The sequence below is a fragment of the Rhinoderma darwinii genome, chromosome 2, assembly GCF_050947455.1.
Source record: "Rhinoderma darwinii isolate aRhiDar2 chromosome 2, aRhiDar2.hap1, whole genome shotgun sequence".
Lineage (NCBI taxonomy): Eukaryota > Metazoa > Chordata > Amphibia > Anura > Rhinodermatidae > Rhinoderma > Rhinoderma darwinii.
This window is the reverse complement of record NC_134688.1, coordinates 461,778,902-461,794,737: the sequence shown is the minus strand read 5'-3', so window position 1 is coordinate 461,794,737 and position 15,836 is coordinate 461,778,902. Positions and strand designations below refer to the sequence as shown.

At 47.3% G+C, this 15,836-nt stretch overlaps 1 long non-coding RNA gene across 1 annotated transcript in view; it reads left to right on the top strand.

The window, feature by feature from the left end:
- The first annotated feature begins 1,129 nt into the window (after positions 1 to 1,129).
- Positions 1,130 to 15,836, top strand: part of LOC142741618 (uncharacterized) — a 36,513-nt gene continuing 21,806 nt past the window's right edge. The window contains exon 1 of the long non-coding RNA XR_012881205.1: positions 1,130 to 1,205. This is a non-coding gene — a long non-coding RNA (uncharacterized LOC142741618). The remainder of the gene's footprint in view (positions 1,206 to 15,836) is intronic.

Below are 15,836 nucleotides of genomic sequence, written 5' to 3'. Positions count from 1 at the left end.
GCTATATGTGAGGCACTATCTACAGAGATGGGCTATATGTGGAGCACTATCTATACGGGAAGCTATATGTAGGGCAGTACGGTGGCAGCTCTGGAGCCTATATGTGGGCACTATCTATAGAGAGCTGTATGTTGGGCACAATCTACAGGGGCTTCTATGTAGGGCACTATATACAGAGGCTCTATGGGGGTCACTATCTACAGGGGGGGCTATGCGGGCCCTGTCTACAGGAGCCACAATGTGTGTGTGGGACACAGTGTATGGCGCTATTATAGTTAGAGGTGCAGTGTATGGCGCTATTATATTTAGAGATGTTGAGAAATTTATCTTCGTTTATAGGTGCAGAAATGTTTTCAAAGTGAGAAGCTGAAGACATCTGAGCGGAAAACTGCAGGAATGGGTTGTGGCCGGGAGAAATCCATCATAGTGGTCTGGACTGGAGGGAGAAGAAAAGAGAAAAAGAGCTAGAATCTGAGACGTCACCGGTGAGTCACTTAATATAAATGTTTATTCTGCCTCTAATCAGTACTTTAGTCATTGTATGGTCTGCAGCGAGATGATGGGTGGTATGATTTTTTTTTGTGAAACAGCAACTCCCAGCATATCCTTACCATTGTTCGGGCCATGCTGGGAGCTGTAGTTTTACGCCGTAGAAGCCTTTACGGCAGGGGTTGCACTAAATTGAGCTGTATTTGTTCTGGGGCTGCATATATGTACTGAGCTTGGTTCTGATGCTGTATTTGTAACGTCTATGGCCGCGGACCGTCGTCCTGACTTACCCTCTGACGGCCGCGGCCATGGACGAGTGAGTTCCCGGCGGCATCTCTCTCCAGAGAAACGCCAGCCCTGACTTCCTGGTCTGGACACTGTCGCCCGCAGGGCGTGCGCAGTTGCAGAATATCTGCAATTAGACAAGACTGCTGAACTATAAAAGGGGCTCTGCCCTCTTGATCCCTGCCTGAGCGTTGTTGAGTTACCTAAAGTTTGTCTTTACAAATGGTCTCCTAGTGTTTTCCAGTTCCCAGTGTTACCCGTTCCTGCTGCCTGTACCCTGTATCCCGTGCTACCGTGCCTCTGTGCTGTCAAGAGTTGGAGTCGTGTTGTGTCCTCCGCTGCATCTATTGTGTCACACCCCGCCGGGTGTCTGTCTACTGTCGGAGCCTCATCTTAGCCTGAATCCACCGCTACTGTCTACATGGCCTCAGGTACCCTTTCTGGACTATAGACATTGCATTGCATCTGTTTGGCGAGCTGCTATGCCGCTACGCGGTACGGGCCAACGGGTCCACACACCGCGCCGTGACAGTATTTAAGTACTGAGCTTTGTTCTGGTGCTGTATTTATGTACTGAGCTTTGTTCTGGGGCTGTAGTTATGTATTGAGCTTGGTTCTGGTGCTGTATTTATGTACTGAGCTTGGTTATGGGGATGTATTTATGTACTGAGGTTGGTTCTGGTGCTGTACTTATGTACTGATCTTGGTTCTGGTATTGTATAAATGTACTGACCTTGGTTGTGGTATTGTGTATATGTACTGGGGTTGGTTCTGGTGCTGTATTTATGTACTGAGGTTGGTTCGGTATTGTATACATGTACTGAGCTTGGCTCTCATGCCGTATATATGTATGAGCTCTGTTCTGGTGCTGTATTTATGTTCTGAGCTTGGTTTTGGTGCTGTATATATGTATGCGCTTGGTTCTGGAGCCGTATCTATCAGAGCTTGGTTCTGAAGCTGTAATTATATAGGATATATTTATAATAACAAAATTGCAGGGCAGATAGAATTGTTTTCCATTCATTGTATATTTCATGGGAACATGTCTAGTAGTTTTAATCCCTTGAACCGCGAACATGCTGTAATACATGACCTGACAAAATTTCCAAATGTATTCTTTTTTCAGATGCAGCAAAATCTATAAAATCAACTTTTAAAATGGCGCACACTATATGCTAATTACTCATTAAAGGGTCATGGATCGGTGCCACTATCCTGAAGAGTCACATAGTCCTTCCTCCAAACCCACCTTTCCATGTTTGATTGACATCCCCATAGCTGATACAACTTTCTCGGATGCGCCATGGCCTTGTACTACTTGGGGGGCTGTGTGGCACTATATACAAGGGGGGGGCTGTGTGGCACCATACACAAGGGGAAGCTGTGTGGCACTATACACATGGAGGAGCTGTGTGGCACTATACACATGGGGGAGCTGTGTGGCACTATACACATGGGGGAGCTGTGTGGCACTATCTACTAGGTGGGCTATATGGCACTATTTGCAGGGAGGGGGCTGTGGCTCTATCTACAGGGGGTTGTGTGTGGTGCAATCTACAGGGGTCTGTGTGTGGCACAGACCCCTCTACTAAGGGGTGGCTGTGTGGCACTATCTACTAAGGGGGGCTGTGTGACTCTATATACAAGGGAGAGCTGTATGGCGCAATCTACAGGGGGTAGTATGGCACTATGTACAAGGGGGAGGTGGGGGGTACTATCTACAAGTGGGGTGTGACACTGTTTACAGGCGGGGCTGTATAGCACTGTCTACAGGGGGGCTGTATGGCACAATCTACAGGGGGCACATCTATAAGGGGGGCTGCATCTATTATCTATAAGGGGAGGCTGCAGTAAAGCATTTGCTATGGGGCCCAGTCTTTCCTAGTTATGCCCCTGACAGTACTATACCATATATATGATGTACTACACCTATATACTGCACTATACCATATATATATAATGTACTACACCTATATACCGCACTATACTATATATCATGTACTATACCTATATTGTAATGACGGGGGGTAGGCCCTAGTCTACCGGCCACTCTGTCCCTGCCTACTTGCAATGACCCGCCCTAGGCGACGGGGTACAACTGGGCGGCGGTCCCTGCGCTCAGTAAGTGCACGACAAACACGACAAACATACAAGGGAATACAAGAAAGGGAAAGGGGCAGTTGCCCACGGCAACACCGTGAGCAACCAGAGTGGTGAACGAGCCGAGTCAAGCCAGGAGTGTGCGAGGTACCAAACGAAGAGCAGAAGAGTAGTCAGTAAGCCAGGGTCTGTATGGAGCAGGATCAAAATAGAAGGAGCTGTAGCTGGGCCAGGAACCCACGCGAAAAGAATCACAAGCACCGAGGGACAGGAAGGGCAGACTTAAATAGACCAAGGGCGGGAGCTAGCTGAGTCTGGCCAGGTTGCGATAGCGCTCTCCCACTCCTAAGCCTGCCAGCCTGAGTGGTGGAAGCTGGAGTCAGTCTCAGGGATGTAGATTCAGGTGCTGACTGATTAATTATGGGAGTTAACCCCAAAGCTGTGCCTGGCAGATCCTTTACAGTACCCCCCCTTTTATGAGGGGCCACCGGACCCTTTCTAAGTGGACCTGGCTTACTGGGGAAACGCAGGTGGAACCTCCTGACCAATACCCCAGCGTGAACATCCCAGGCGGGTACCCAAGTCCTCTCCTCGGGCCTGTATCCTCTCTAATGGACCAGGTACTGGAGGGAGCCTTGGACCATCTTGCTGTCCACAATCCTGGCCACCTCGAATTCCACCCCCTCAGGGGTGAGGACGGGAACAGGAGGTCTCCTCGAGGGAGCCAAGGACGGGGAGCAGCGTTTAAGGAGGGAGGCATGAAACACGTCGTGTATACGAAAAGACGTGGGTAACTCCAGCCGGAAGGAGACAGGATTGAGGACCTCAATGACCTTATACGGCCCAATAAACCGGGGAGCAAACTTAGCAAACTTCTTGGATGGAACCTTGAGACGCAAGTTCCTAGACGACAACCACACCAGATCCCCGACCATAAACGGGGTTAGCAGAACGTTTTCTATCAGCCTGAGTTTTTTGTACGCTCTGGGACGCCTCTAGGTTCTTCTGAACCTGGGCCCAGACTGTGCACAGTTCCCGATGAATGACCTCTACCTCGGGATTGTTGGAACTACCAGGTGAAACGGAGGAGAACCGTGGATTAAACCCAAAATTACAGAAAAAGCGGGAGACCCCTGACGAGTTACTGACCCGGTTATTAAGGGAAAATTCAGCGAGGGGAATGAATGAGACCCAATCGTATTGACAGTCAGAGACAAAACACCTTAAATATTGTTCTAGAGATTGATTAGTCCTCTCAGTTTGGCCATTGGTTTCAGGATGGAAGGCAGAGGAGAAGGACAGATCAATCTCCAACTTCATACAGAAGGCTCTCCAAAACAATGAAACAAATTGTACCCCTCTGTCCGAAACAATATTGACAGGGACCCCATGGAGACGCAGGATGTGTTTGACAAACAAGGTAGCCAACGTCTTGGCGTTGGGTAGTTTCTTGAGGGGCACAAAGTGGCACATCTTACTGGCACATCTTACGGTCTACTACCACCCACACCACCGACTTGCCTTGGGATGGAGGCAAATCGGTGATAAAATCCATGGAGATATGTGTCCAAGGTCTCTGGGGAATGGGCAACGAACGCAGTAAGCCCGCTGGTCGGGACCTGGGAGTCTTGGACCTAGCACAAACCTCACAAGCGGCGATGTAGGCCTTAACGTCTTTAGGCAACCCAGGCCACCAATAGTTTCTAGTAATGAGGTGTTTGGTACCCAGGATGCCTGGATGACCAGATAGTGCGGAGTCATGATTTTCCCTAAGTACCCTTAGCCGGAATTGCAGGGGAACAAACAGCTTGTTCTCAGGAAGGTTACCGGGAGCTGAAGCTTGATCAGCAGCGATTTCAGAGACTAAATCAGAATCGATCGAGGAAATGATTATACCTGGAGGCAAAATACAAGCAGGATCTTCCTCCGAAGGAGGGCTGGCCATGAAGCTACGTGACAGTGCATCAGCCTTAATATTTTTAGACCCAGCCCTATAGGTAACCAAAAAATTTAATCTGGTAAAAAATAACACCCATCGAGCTTGTCTCGGGTTTAGCCTCCGGGCAGATTCTAGGAAAACCAGATTCTTGTGGTCGGTAAGGACCGTTACCTGGTGCCTAGCCCCCTCCAGGAAGTGGCGCCACTCTTCAAATGCCCATTTAATGGCTAAGAGCTCGCGGTTGCCAATATCATAGTTACTCTCAGTTAGCGAAAACTTCCTGGAGAAGTAGGCACAGGGGCGGAGACGGGTGAGGGAACTGGTACCCTGGGACAAGACAGCCCCCACTCCCACCTCAGATGCGTCAACTTCCACGATAAATGGCTCCATTTGGTTGGGCTGAACCAGCACCGGGGCAGAGATAAAGCACTTCTTAAGGACCTCAAAAGCCTGGACAGCCTCAGGAGGCCAGTGGAGGAGATCAGCTCCTTTGCGAGTGAGGTCCGTAAGAGGCTTAGCGATGACCAAGAAGTTAGCAATAAATCTCCTGTAATAATTAGCGAACCCCAAAAAACACTGTAACGCCTTCAGGGAGGCAGGTTGGACCCATTCTGCCACAGCCTGAACCTTGGCGGGGTCCATGCGGAATTCATGAGGAGTGAGGATTTGACCCAAAAATGGTATTTCCTGTACCCCAAACACACATTTTTCGGTTTTGGCAAACAGTTTGTTTTCCCGAAGGACCTGGAGCACCTTCCTGACATGCTCAATGTGGGAGGACCAGTCCTTGGAAAACACCAGTATGTCATCAAGGTACACTACAAGAAATATCCCCAGGTAATTTCTCAAAATCTCATTTATGAAATTCTGGAAGACCGCAGGGGCATTACACAACCCAAAGGGCATGACGAGGTATTCTAAATGGCCTTCGGGCGTGTTAAACGCAGTCTTCCACTCATCCCCCTCTTTGATGCGGATAAGGTTATACGCCCCCCGTAGATCCAACTTAGAGAACCATTGGGCCCCCTGAACCTGATTGAAGAGATCAGGAATCAAAGGAAGGGGATACTGGTTCCTTACCGTGACCTTATTCAGGCTACGGTAGTCAATGCATGGCCTAAGACCACCATCCTTCTTCCCTACGAAGAAGAAGCCAGCACCTACCGGAGAAGTAGAGGGACGAATGTAACCCTTGGCCAGGGATTCCTGGATATACTCTCTCATGGCTTCACGTTCGGGACAAGAAAGATTAAATATCCTACCCTTAGGAAGCTTAGCTCCTGGTACCAATTCGATAGCGCAATCGTATTCTCTATGAGGAGGTAACACTTCGGAGGCCTCCTTAGAGAAAACATCAGCGAAGTCCTGAACAAACTCGGGTAGCGTGTTCGCCTCCTCAGGGGGAGAAATAGAATTAACAGAAAAACAATACGTAAAACATTCATTACCCCATTTGGTTAGCTCCCCAGTATTCCAGTCAAACGTGGGATTATGCAACTGCAACCAGGGAAGGCCTAGAACCAAATCGTACGATAATCCCTGCATCAACAGTACAGAGCACTGCTCCAAATGCATGGAGCCAACAAGGAGTTCAAAAACAGGGGTATGCTGTGTAAAATAACCATTAGCAAGAGGAGTGGAGTCGATACCCACTACCGGGACAGGTTTAGGCAAATCAATCAGAGGCATAGCAAGAGACATAGCAAATTCCACAGACATGATATTAGTAGACGACCCTGAATCCACGAAGGCACTGCCGGTAGCAGACCTACTACCAAAAGAGACCTGAAAGGGAAGCAAGATCTTAGTACGTTTCCTATTTACGGGAAATACCTGTGCGCCCAAGTGACCTCCCCGATGATCACTTAGGCGCGGAAGTTCTCTGGCTGCATTCTTACGCTTAGGACAGTTGTTCACTTGATGCTTGTCATCCCCACAGTAGAAGCAGAGACCATTCTTCCTGCGGAATTCTCTACGTTGTTGGGGGGACACGGAGGCCCCGAGTTGCATAGGTATCTCGGAGTCTTTTGGGGAGGAACAAAGCAACGGAACTTCGGGAGGCATCATGGGGGAGTCGGAGGAGAAAACACATAAACGTTCACGTTGTCGTTCCCTGAGACGTCGGTCAAGTCGTACCGCTAAAGCCATAACCTGGTCTAGGGAGTCAGAAGAGGGATAGCTAACTAGCAGGTCTTTCAGGGCATTCGACAGACCCAACCTAAACTGGCACCTTAAGGTAGGGTCATTCCACCGAGAAGCTACGCACCACTTCCTAAAGTCAGAACAATACTCCTCAACAGGTCTCTTACCCTGACGTAAGGTCACCAGCTGACTCTCGGCAAAGGCAGTCCTGTCAGTCTCGTCATAAATAAGTCCGAGAGCAGAAAAGAAACAATCAACGGAGGAAAGTTCAGGGGCGTCAGGAGCCAAGGAGAAGGCCCACTCTTGGGGCCCTTCCTGGAGCCGGGACATAATTATACCCACCCGCTGGCTCTCAGAACCTGAGGAATGAGGCTTTAAACGAAAGTAAAGCCTACAACTCTCCCGAAAGGAGAGAAAGGCCCTCCGGTCCCCTGAGAACCGGTCGGGCAACTTGAGGTGGGGTTCAAGAGGTGAGGTGAGGGGAACTACCAAGGTAGCATCAGGCTGGTTGACCCTCTGAGCCAGGGCCTGGACCTGTAGGGAGAGACCCTGCATTTGCTGAGCCAGGGTCTCACGGGGGTCCATAGTGGTGTCAGGGACCAGGGTAGACTAGGTATGGGCTTGTGATTATGTAATGACGGGGGGTAGGGAAACGGACAAGTGAGCCCTAGTCTACCCGCCACTCTGTCCCTGCCTACTTGCAACGACCCGCCCTAGGCGACGGGGTACAACTGGGCGGCGGTCCCTGCGCTAAGTAAGTGCACGACAAACACGACAAACATACAAGGGAATACAAGCAAGGGAAAGGGGCAGTTGCCCACGGCAACACCGTGAGCAACCAGAGTGGTGAACGAGCCGAGTCAAGCCAGGAGTGTGCGAGGTACCAAACGAAGAGCAGAAGAGTAGTCAGTAAGCCAGGGTCTGTATGGAGCAGGATCAAAATAGAAGGAGCTGTAGCTGGGCCAGGAACCCACACGAAAAGAATCACAAGCACCGAGGGACAGGAAGGGCAGGCTTAAATAGACCAAGGGCGGGAGCTAGCTGAGTCTGGCCAGGTTGTGATAGGCTCTCCCACTCCTAAGCCTGCCAGCCTGAGTGGTGGAAGCTGGAGTCAGTCTCAGGGATGTAGATTCAGGTGCTGACTGATTAATTATGGGAGTTAACCCCGAAGCTGTGCCTGGCAGATCCTTTACATATATACTACACTATACCATATATAATGTACTACACCTGTATACTGTACTATATATCAATCATGTACTACATCTATAAACTATACTATACATCATGTACTATACATATATAATGTACTACACCTATATCCTTTACTATACCATATATAATGTACTACACCTATATACTATATATCATGTAATACACCTATATACTGTACTGTATATCATGTACCGCACCTATATACTATATATATGGTTTACTGTACTTATATAATGTACTATATATCATGTACTACACCTATATGTTGTACTATATATCATGCTGAATCTACTTACAGAACTTTGTGCCTGTATAATTTTGCCGTGACAGGCGTTCTTACACCTGTATACACGTTATGTTTCATTTTGTTGAAATGTGCTGATCAAACTTTTGTGTCTCTTATGTATTTCATATATGTGGGGATAGTGACTGCCTCCATTTTTGATCTTGCACTCCTCCCATTCTGATTTTTATTAGTTTAGAGGGATTATCCGGGGACCAAAAATTGCTTTGCATTCATATTTTTATGTAAAAAGAAGTCACTTACTAATGTACTTTAATTAAAAATTCGGTACTAAATGGTGCCGTTCAAACCCGGTGAATTGTTCCCGGAAGTCCTGGAGCTTTTCTAATGTTGATGACGTGCCGACACGGCCCCACGGGACTGAGGGCTTGCTTCCTGTGCTGTTCGTGTCAGCGTGTTATTAATTGCATGACCGCAATTTGCTGTCACACTGCCTATTGCTGGATTCCCCAAGCAGAGCATCAGCTAGCGCTTTGCTCGGTTCCCGAGCAGAGCATCCATATATGGATAGTGACGTCGGCAGCAGTACTGGAGTCCCCGGGGACAGTGACAGTGACGTTCGCAGCAATGCTGGAGTGCCCGAGCATAGCATCAGCTGATGCTCTGCTCAGGGGACTCGAGTAATAGGAAATCCCTGAAGTCATTATCCATATATGGACAGTGACGTCGGCAGCAGTACTGCAGCCCCCCGTACTGCTGCCGATGTCACTGTCCATATATGAGCAGAACCCTGCCAGAAGCGCAGGCTCTATTTAACAACGGAGACAACCAGCGTCCGACGGAACTCACTGACTTTAATGGGTTTTCATCGGGGTGTCCGTAGATTTAACGGAAACAAAAGCGCTACTGTTTCGGGTATTTTTGGCGGAATCTGCGATGGAGGCCCCAACGCAGATGTGAACGGGGCCTAATATGGTGCCATATGTAGGCACCACATGGCAGCACATGTAGTACGGATCAGTAGGGGCCCTGTGGGCAACCATAAAGAGTCTGTGCACATAGCACTGCCATGAGGACCTGTACAGGTGTGCTGACACACTGGTCGGGATCTACTGGGTTAAGGCAATGAGCAGTATAAATGTATTGTACAACGAAACGTTAAGCAGCTGCACATATTTTTTTATGGGACGAGGAATTTTTAATCTTAAATTGTTATATATTTTTTCAACGTTGGACCCAAAAATAATATAAAGCATGTGTTGTTTAATCCACTGTTGGCGTCTCTTCGCTGCAGGAGGTTAATAGTAGCAGACTCGCATAGCCACACGGTGCCCCTATGGGCCCCCAGCTGTGACTGGACGCAGATCCAGGATTAAACAACATCTTTCTTTTTAAACTTCATTTATTGCTATAACACATTGGATGTAAGAAATGTTCTGTGACTTTCTGCTCCATGGCAGCACATTGAATGGTTCCATTGTACACACGGCACATTGGTGTAGCCCTGAACACTCACTTCTCATGGAGAATTATGGAGACTTTGTAATTAAAATAGGGATAAATTCATTTGTATAACGATAGTTTATTACCTTAGTATTCTCAGTAAGCTAATCTTTTCCAAGCATGTATGTTTTACCCAGGCTCTGGTGTCTGTGGGTGCCCGGAGCCCCCGTTGTCACATAAGAAGACATTACAAAGGTGCAGAATAACTCCGCTGAACATTCTGCTGTGATCGGCGCTTTTCATCAGCCTGAAGATGCATAGTTGCCAACAGTCCTGAATTTGCCGGGACTGTCCCGAATTTACAGAGACAATCCTAGAAAGTTATTGTACCGGATCGTGTCCCAGCAACTTGAACTGGCGACTGCCATATTCAAATTAATCTGTATCCTCAGGACACAGATACAATTGAATACTCTGGCAGAGAAGTATCTGTTCACTAGGCTACAGGCCACCTTAGGCCTGCAGCCTATAAAATGCTGGGTCAGGATCCTTGCACATGCCGGCACGATGACAAAAAGATCCTGTCTCAGCACCTCATAAGATGCGGGACTGAGGAGGCTGTGGAGCTCCTTTCTTTGCGGGAAGGGTTCTAGGTGAGTATAAGGTTTTTTTTAATTTATTTTGGGGGCACTCGGGCAGTATCTACAGGGAGCTCTGTGGCACTATTAACAGGGGGCTGTGGGCCACTATCTACAAAGGGGGTGTGGCACTATCTACAGGGTTTGTGTTTGGAACTCTCTACAGGGGGCTGTCTATGGCACTATCTAAAGGGGGGTTTTATGTGCCACTCTCTACAGGGGGCACTGTGTCACTACCTAAAAAGGGGGCTTTGTGGGACTATCTAAAGGGGCTGTGTGTGGCACTATCTACAGAGGGTACTGTGGCACTATCTAAAAAGAGCGCTTTGTGGCTATCAACAGGGGAGTGTGTGGCACTATCTAAAGGGGGCACTGTCGCATTACCTGCAGGAAGCAGTGCCTGGCGATATATATCCACAGGGAGCAGTGTGTGCGGCACTATCTACTGAGGGCAGTGTGGAGCACCATCTACAAGGGGCAATGAGAGTGTAGCACTATCTATGCTGGTTTTTATGCTACCAGTAGTGGTCAGCACATATCGCCTAGTCCTAGTGATAAAGTGAGACATCACCTGCCTGTATACAACCAGATAACCAGAGAGATACTGGCCACCATAGTAGTTGTCAGACAAACTAGTCCAGAAATTTTTGTTCGTTTGCATAAATTCTGGGAATGAAGCCACGCCCCATTAGCCACACCTACCAGATAAACCACGCCCTATGAGACACACCCATCAGATAAGCCACTCCCTAAGTGCCCCTGGAAAAATTCAAATGTTGGCAACTATGGAAGACGGCTCACATAGAACGTCTATGACCCCATCTTCAGCCTAACAAGCGGCGCCAATCACAACTGAGGATGCAGGGCATTGAGCTGAGTGCTTTTGTAGCTTTGTTTCAGCGATGGTGGGAGTCTCAGCACCCGTACCCCCACTGATCAAAACTTCTAAATTTGTCTCAATGACATATCAAAAGTTTTTTAAAGGCGCAGTTACTCTTTAAAACAAGCTTTGTGAATCTGATTCTAATCTTTCATATGATACCAGGATCACAGTTCTAGCTGTGAAATAAGTTCTAGCTGTGAAATATCTGGAGATATCACCAGTTGAATACACAGTTGGGAATGGAAGCTGTATATTATAAGATCACACTGTGTTGCTGGAAGGGGGAGAAGCTGTATGCTGATTGGACAGCGTCATACCGAAAACATTACCCTGCCCAGAGTGAATATAAAGAGTCACCTCCCATTTGACAGGTATAGCCAAATTAGCATATTTAGCATAACTTTGCAAATAATAAACGTTTCTTAAATAAAATTACACTGTAGTTATCAGCTTTATAGCACCTAGTAGATTAGTTAGGATATAGGGAATTAATAAACTAGTGACAGATCCTCTTTAAATCTATAGCCACCTGTTTTGAAGGAAGAGGGGGTTTAGGTGTTAGGAAACGTCCTGTGTGAATCCCTTAGAGATGCTGTGGCAGAACCTAAAACAAGCAGTTCATGTATAAAAACCTATCACTGTGTACAAGTAGCTCTACAAAGTAGCATGTACTAAAATCTAAAATGTGAAAGACGCATTGCAAAATTTAGAAAGTGTTTTGTTATCACAACTGAGGGGCAGTGGAAGGTCCGTTATGGACGGCCACACGGGGATCCCATGCCCGCCCAAAGACCACACCTTAGATTTGATTTCTGGCAAGGGAACAGCCATTCAGCCTTTTTTTATGCAGGCGGCGCAATGACATCGGCGCTATGAAGTCATCATGCCGCTTGCATCATTTGCACTGAAACAGGAACAGGTAAGTGTGGGACTAACTACAGGGGGTAGCGTATCTACAGGGGGGCTGTGTGGCAATTTCTACAGTGGGTCTCTATGGCACTTTCTACAAGGGGGTTGTGCTGTCTACAGGGGGGGGCAGTTTCGCACTATCTACAGGGGGGTGGCGCTATCTACAGTGGGGCTGTGTGGCACTATCTACAGGGGGTCTGTGCGATGCTATCTATAGGGGGTGGGTGTGGCGCTATCTACAGGAGGGGGGGTGGTGCTATCTGCAGGGGTGTGTGGCACTACCTACAGGGGGAGGTGTGTGGCGCTATCTACAGGGGGTGTGTGTGGGGCACAATCTACAGGAGGTGTGTGATGCTATCTACAGGGGGTGTGTGATGCTATCTACAGGTGGCTGTGTGGCGTTATCTACAGGGGGCTGTGTGGCGCTATCTACAGGGGGGCTGTGTGGCGCTATCTATAGGGGGTTGTGTGTGGCACTATCTACAGGGGTGTGTGTGGCGCGATCTACAGGTGGCTGTGTGTGGCGCTATCTACAGGGGGCTGTGTGTGGCGCTATCTACAGGGGGTACTGTGTATGTGGTGCTTTACTGTGCAGTGTTTGACACAATTATATTCAGGGGCACAGTGTATGGTATTATTTTATTCAGGGGCACAGTGTACGGTGCTATTATATTTAGGGGCACAGTGTGTTGGAAAAGTGAGGAGCCAAAGACATATGAGTGGCAAATTATGCAGAAATGGGTCATGGCCAGGAGAAGTTGTCATGAAGACTAGACCAGATGGAGAAGAAAACAGGAAAAAAAACTAATAGAATCTGAGAAGTCACCTGTGAGTCACTGAATTTATAGAGAATTTGTCACCTCTCCTGACATGTTTATTATAGGAAATCCTTGTATTTCACAAAAAGACTTTGTGCAGTCCAGGACTGATAGACAAATGCGTGCTATCGTTCTCATTGTTAGGTGGATGTGTCCCTGCACAGTGTGATAATGTCAGCGATGGTTGGAGACTGTCTGTATGTAGGGACACAGCCTTTCGACAAGGGGAATCGTAACAACCATTTGTTAATGCTCACACAAAAAGGTAGTGTTAACAATAGTTACTGTAACGTCGATGGCCAGGGGCCGTCGTTCAGACATACCCTCTGACGGCCCCGGTCATGGACATCTGTCTTCGCAGCGTCAGCTCTCTCCATGGAGATGCCGGCACTCACTTCCGGGTCCTGGGACTGTTTCCCGTGCCTGCACTGCCTTAAAAGGCCAGTACGCGTCCAGCTGTCACCCATCAATAATTAGCCCAAATGGCTGCTGGACTATAAAAAGGGGCTCTGCCCACTTGTTCCTCGCCTGAGCATTGTTGTATACCTAAGTTGGTCTTGCAAATGGTCTCCCAGTGTTTTCCAGTTCCCAGTGTTACCCGTTCCTGCTGCCTGTACCCTGTATCCCGTGCTATCGTATCTACTGAGAAAGTCAAGTTGTGTCTTCCGCTGCATCCACGGTGCCACCTGCTGAGAAAGTCAAGTCGTGTCTTCCGCTGCACCCACGGTGCCACCTGCTGTGAAAGTCAAGTCGTGCCTCCGCTACTGTCTACATTGCCTCAGGTACCCGTTCCGAACTATAGACATTGTTTTGTATCTTATTGGCCAACTGCTACCCCACTACGCGGTATGGCCCAGTGGGTCCACACCCCGCACCGTGACAGTTACCACCCTACCATCTATACAGAACTCATGCACGTCCACTTTTAATTGCATCATAAACTGGCAGTAAATAGCAGTACAGCGGGAAAGTGTATGGTTGGCATTATATATACAAAGACTGGCACTAGGTATGGCATTTATATGGCCTTATCTATATATGCAGTACATCTGGAAATGTATATGACATTACATGGGCACTTATAATATAAACTACCGTTCAAAAGTTTAGGGTCACTTAGAAATGTCCTTATTTTTGCAAGAAAAGCACAGTTTTTTTCAATGAAGATAACATTAAATTAATCAGAAATACACTCTATACATTGTTAATGTGCTAAATGACTTTCTAGCTGCAAACGTCTGGTTTTTAATGCAATATCTACATAGGTGTATAGAGGCCCATTTCCAGCAACCATCACTCCAGTGTTCTAATGGTACATTGTGTTTTCTAACTGTGTTAGAAGGCTAATGGATGATTAGAAAACCCTTGAAAACCCTTGTGCAATTATGTTAGCACCGCTGTAAACTGTTTTGCTGTTTAGAGGAGCTATAAAACTGACCTTCCTTTGAGCTAGTTGAGAATCTGGAGTATTACATTTGTGGGTTCGATTAAACTCTCAAAATGGCTAGAAAAAGAGACCTATCATGTGAAACTCGACAGCCTATTCTTGTTCTTAGAAATGAAGGCTATTCCATTCGAGAAATTGCCAAGAAACTGAAGAATTCCTACAACGGTGTGTACTACTCCCTTCAGAGGACAGCACAAACAGGCTCTAACCAGAGTAGAAAGAGAAGTGGGAGGCCCCGCTGCACAACTGAGCAACAAGACAAGTACATTAGAGTCTCTAGTTTGAGAAATAGACGCCTCACAGGTCCTCAACTGGCAGCTTCATTAAATAGTACCCGCAAAACGCCAGTGTCAACGTCTACAGTGAAGAGGCAAAAGCACACAGACATTGGACAGAGGAAGATTGGAAAGAAAGTGTTATGGACAGACGAATCAAAGTTTGAGGTGTTTGGATCACACAGAAGAACATTTGTGAGACGCAGAACAACTGAAAAGATGCTGGAAGAGCGCCTGACGCCATCTGTCAAGCATGGTGGAGGTAATGTGATGGTCTGGGGTTGCTTTGGTGCTGGTAAAGTGGGAGATTTGTACAAGGTAAAAGGGATTTTGAATAAGGAAGGCTATCACTCCATTTTGCAACACCATGCCATACCCTGTGGACAGCGCTTGATTGGAGCCAATTTCATCCTACAACAGGACAATGACCCAAAGCACACCTCCAAATGATGCAGGAACTATTTAGGGAAGAAGCAGGCAGCTGGTATTCTATCTGTAATGGAGTGGCCAGCGCAGTCACCAGATCTCAACCCCATAGAGCTGTTGTGGGAGCAGCTTGACCGTATGGTACGCAAGAAGTGCCCATCAAGCCAATCCAACTTGTGGGAGGGGCTTCTGGAAGCATGGGGTGAAATTTCTCCCGATTACCTCAGCAAATTAACAGCTAGAATGCCAAAGGTCTGCAATGCTGTAATTGCTGCAAATGGAGCATTCCAAGACCAAAGCAAAGTTTGAAGGAGAAAATTATTATTTCAAATAAAAATCATTATTTCTAACCTTGTCAATGTCTTGACTATATTTTCTAGTCATTTCGCAACTCATTTGATAAATAGAAGTGTGAGTTTTCATGGAAAACACAAAATTGTCTGGGTGACCCCAAACTTTTGAACGGTAGTGTATATATATATATATATATATATATATGCATTACAGCAGGCACTATAAAAGGTGCAAAGGTTAACACAATTATGTAGGTGTAAGGTGGGATAGGGGGGAATGTTGGTGAAAC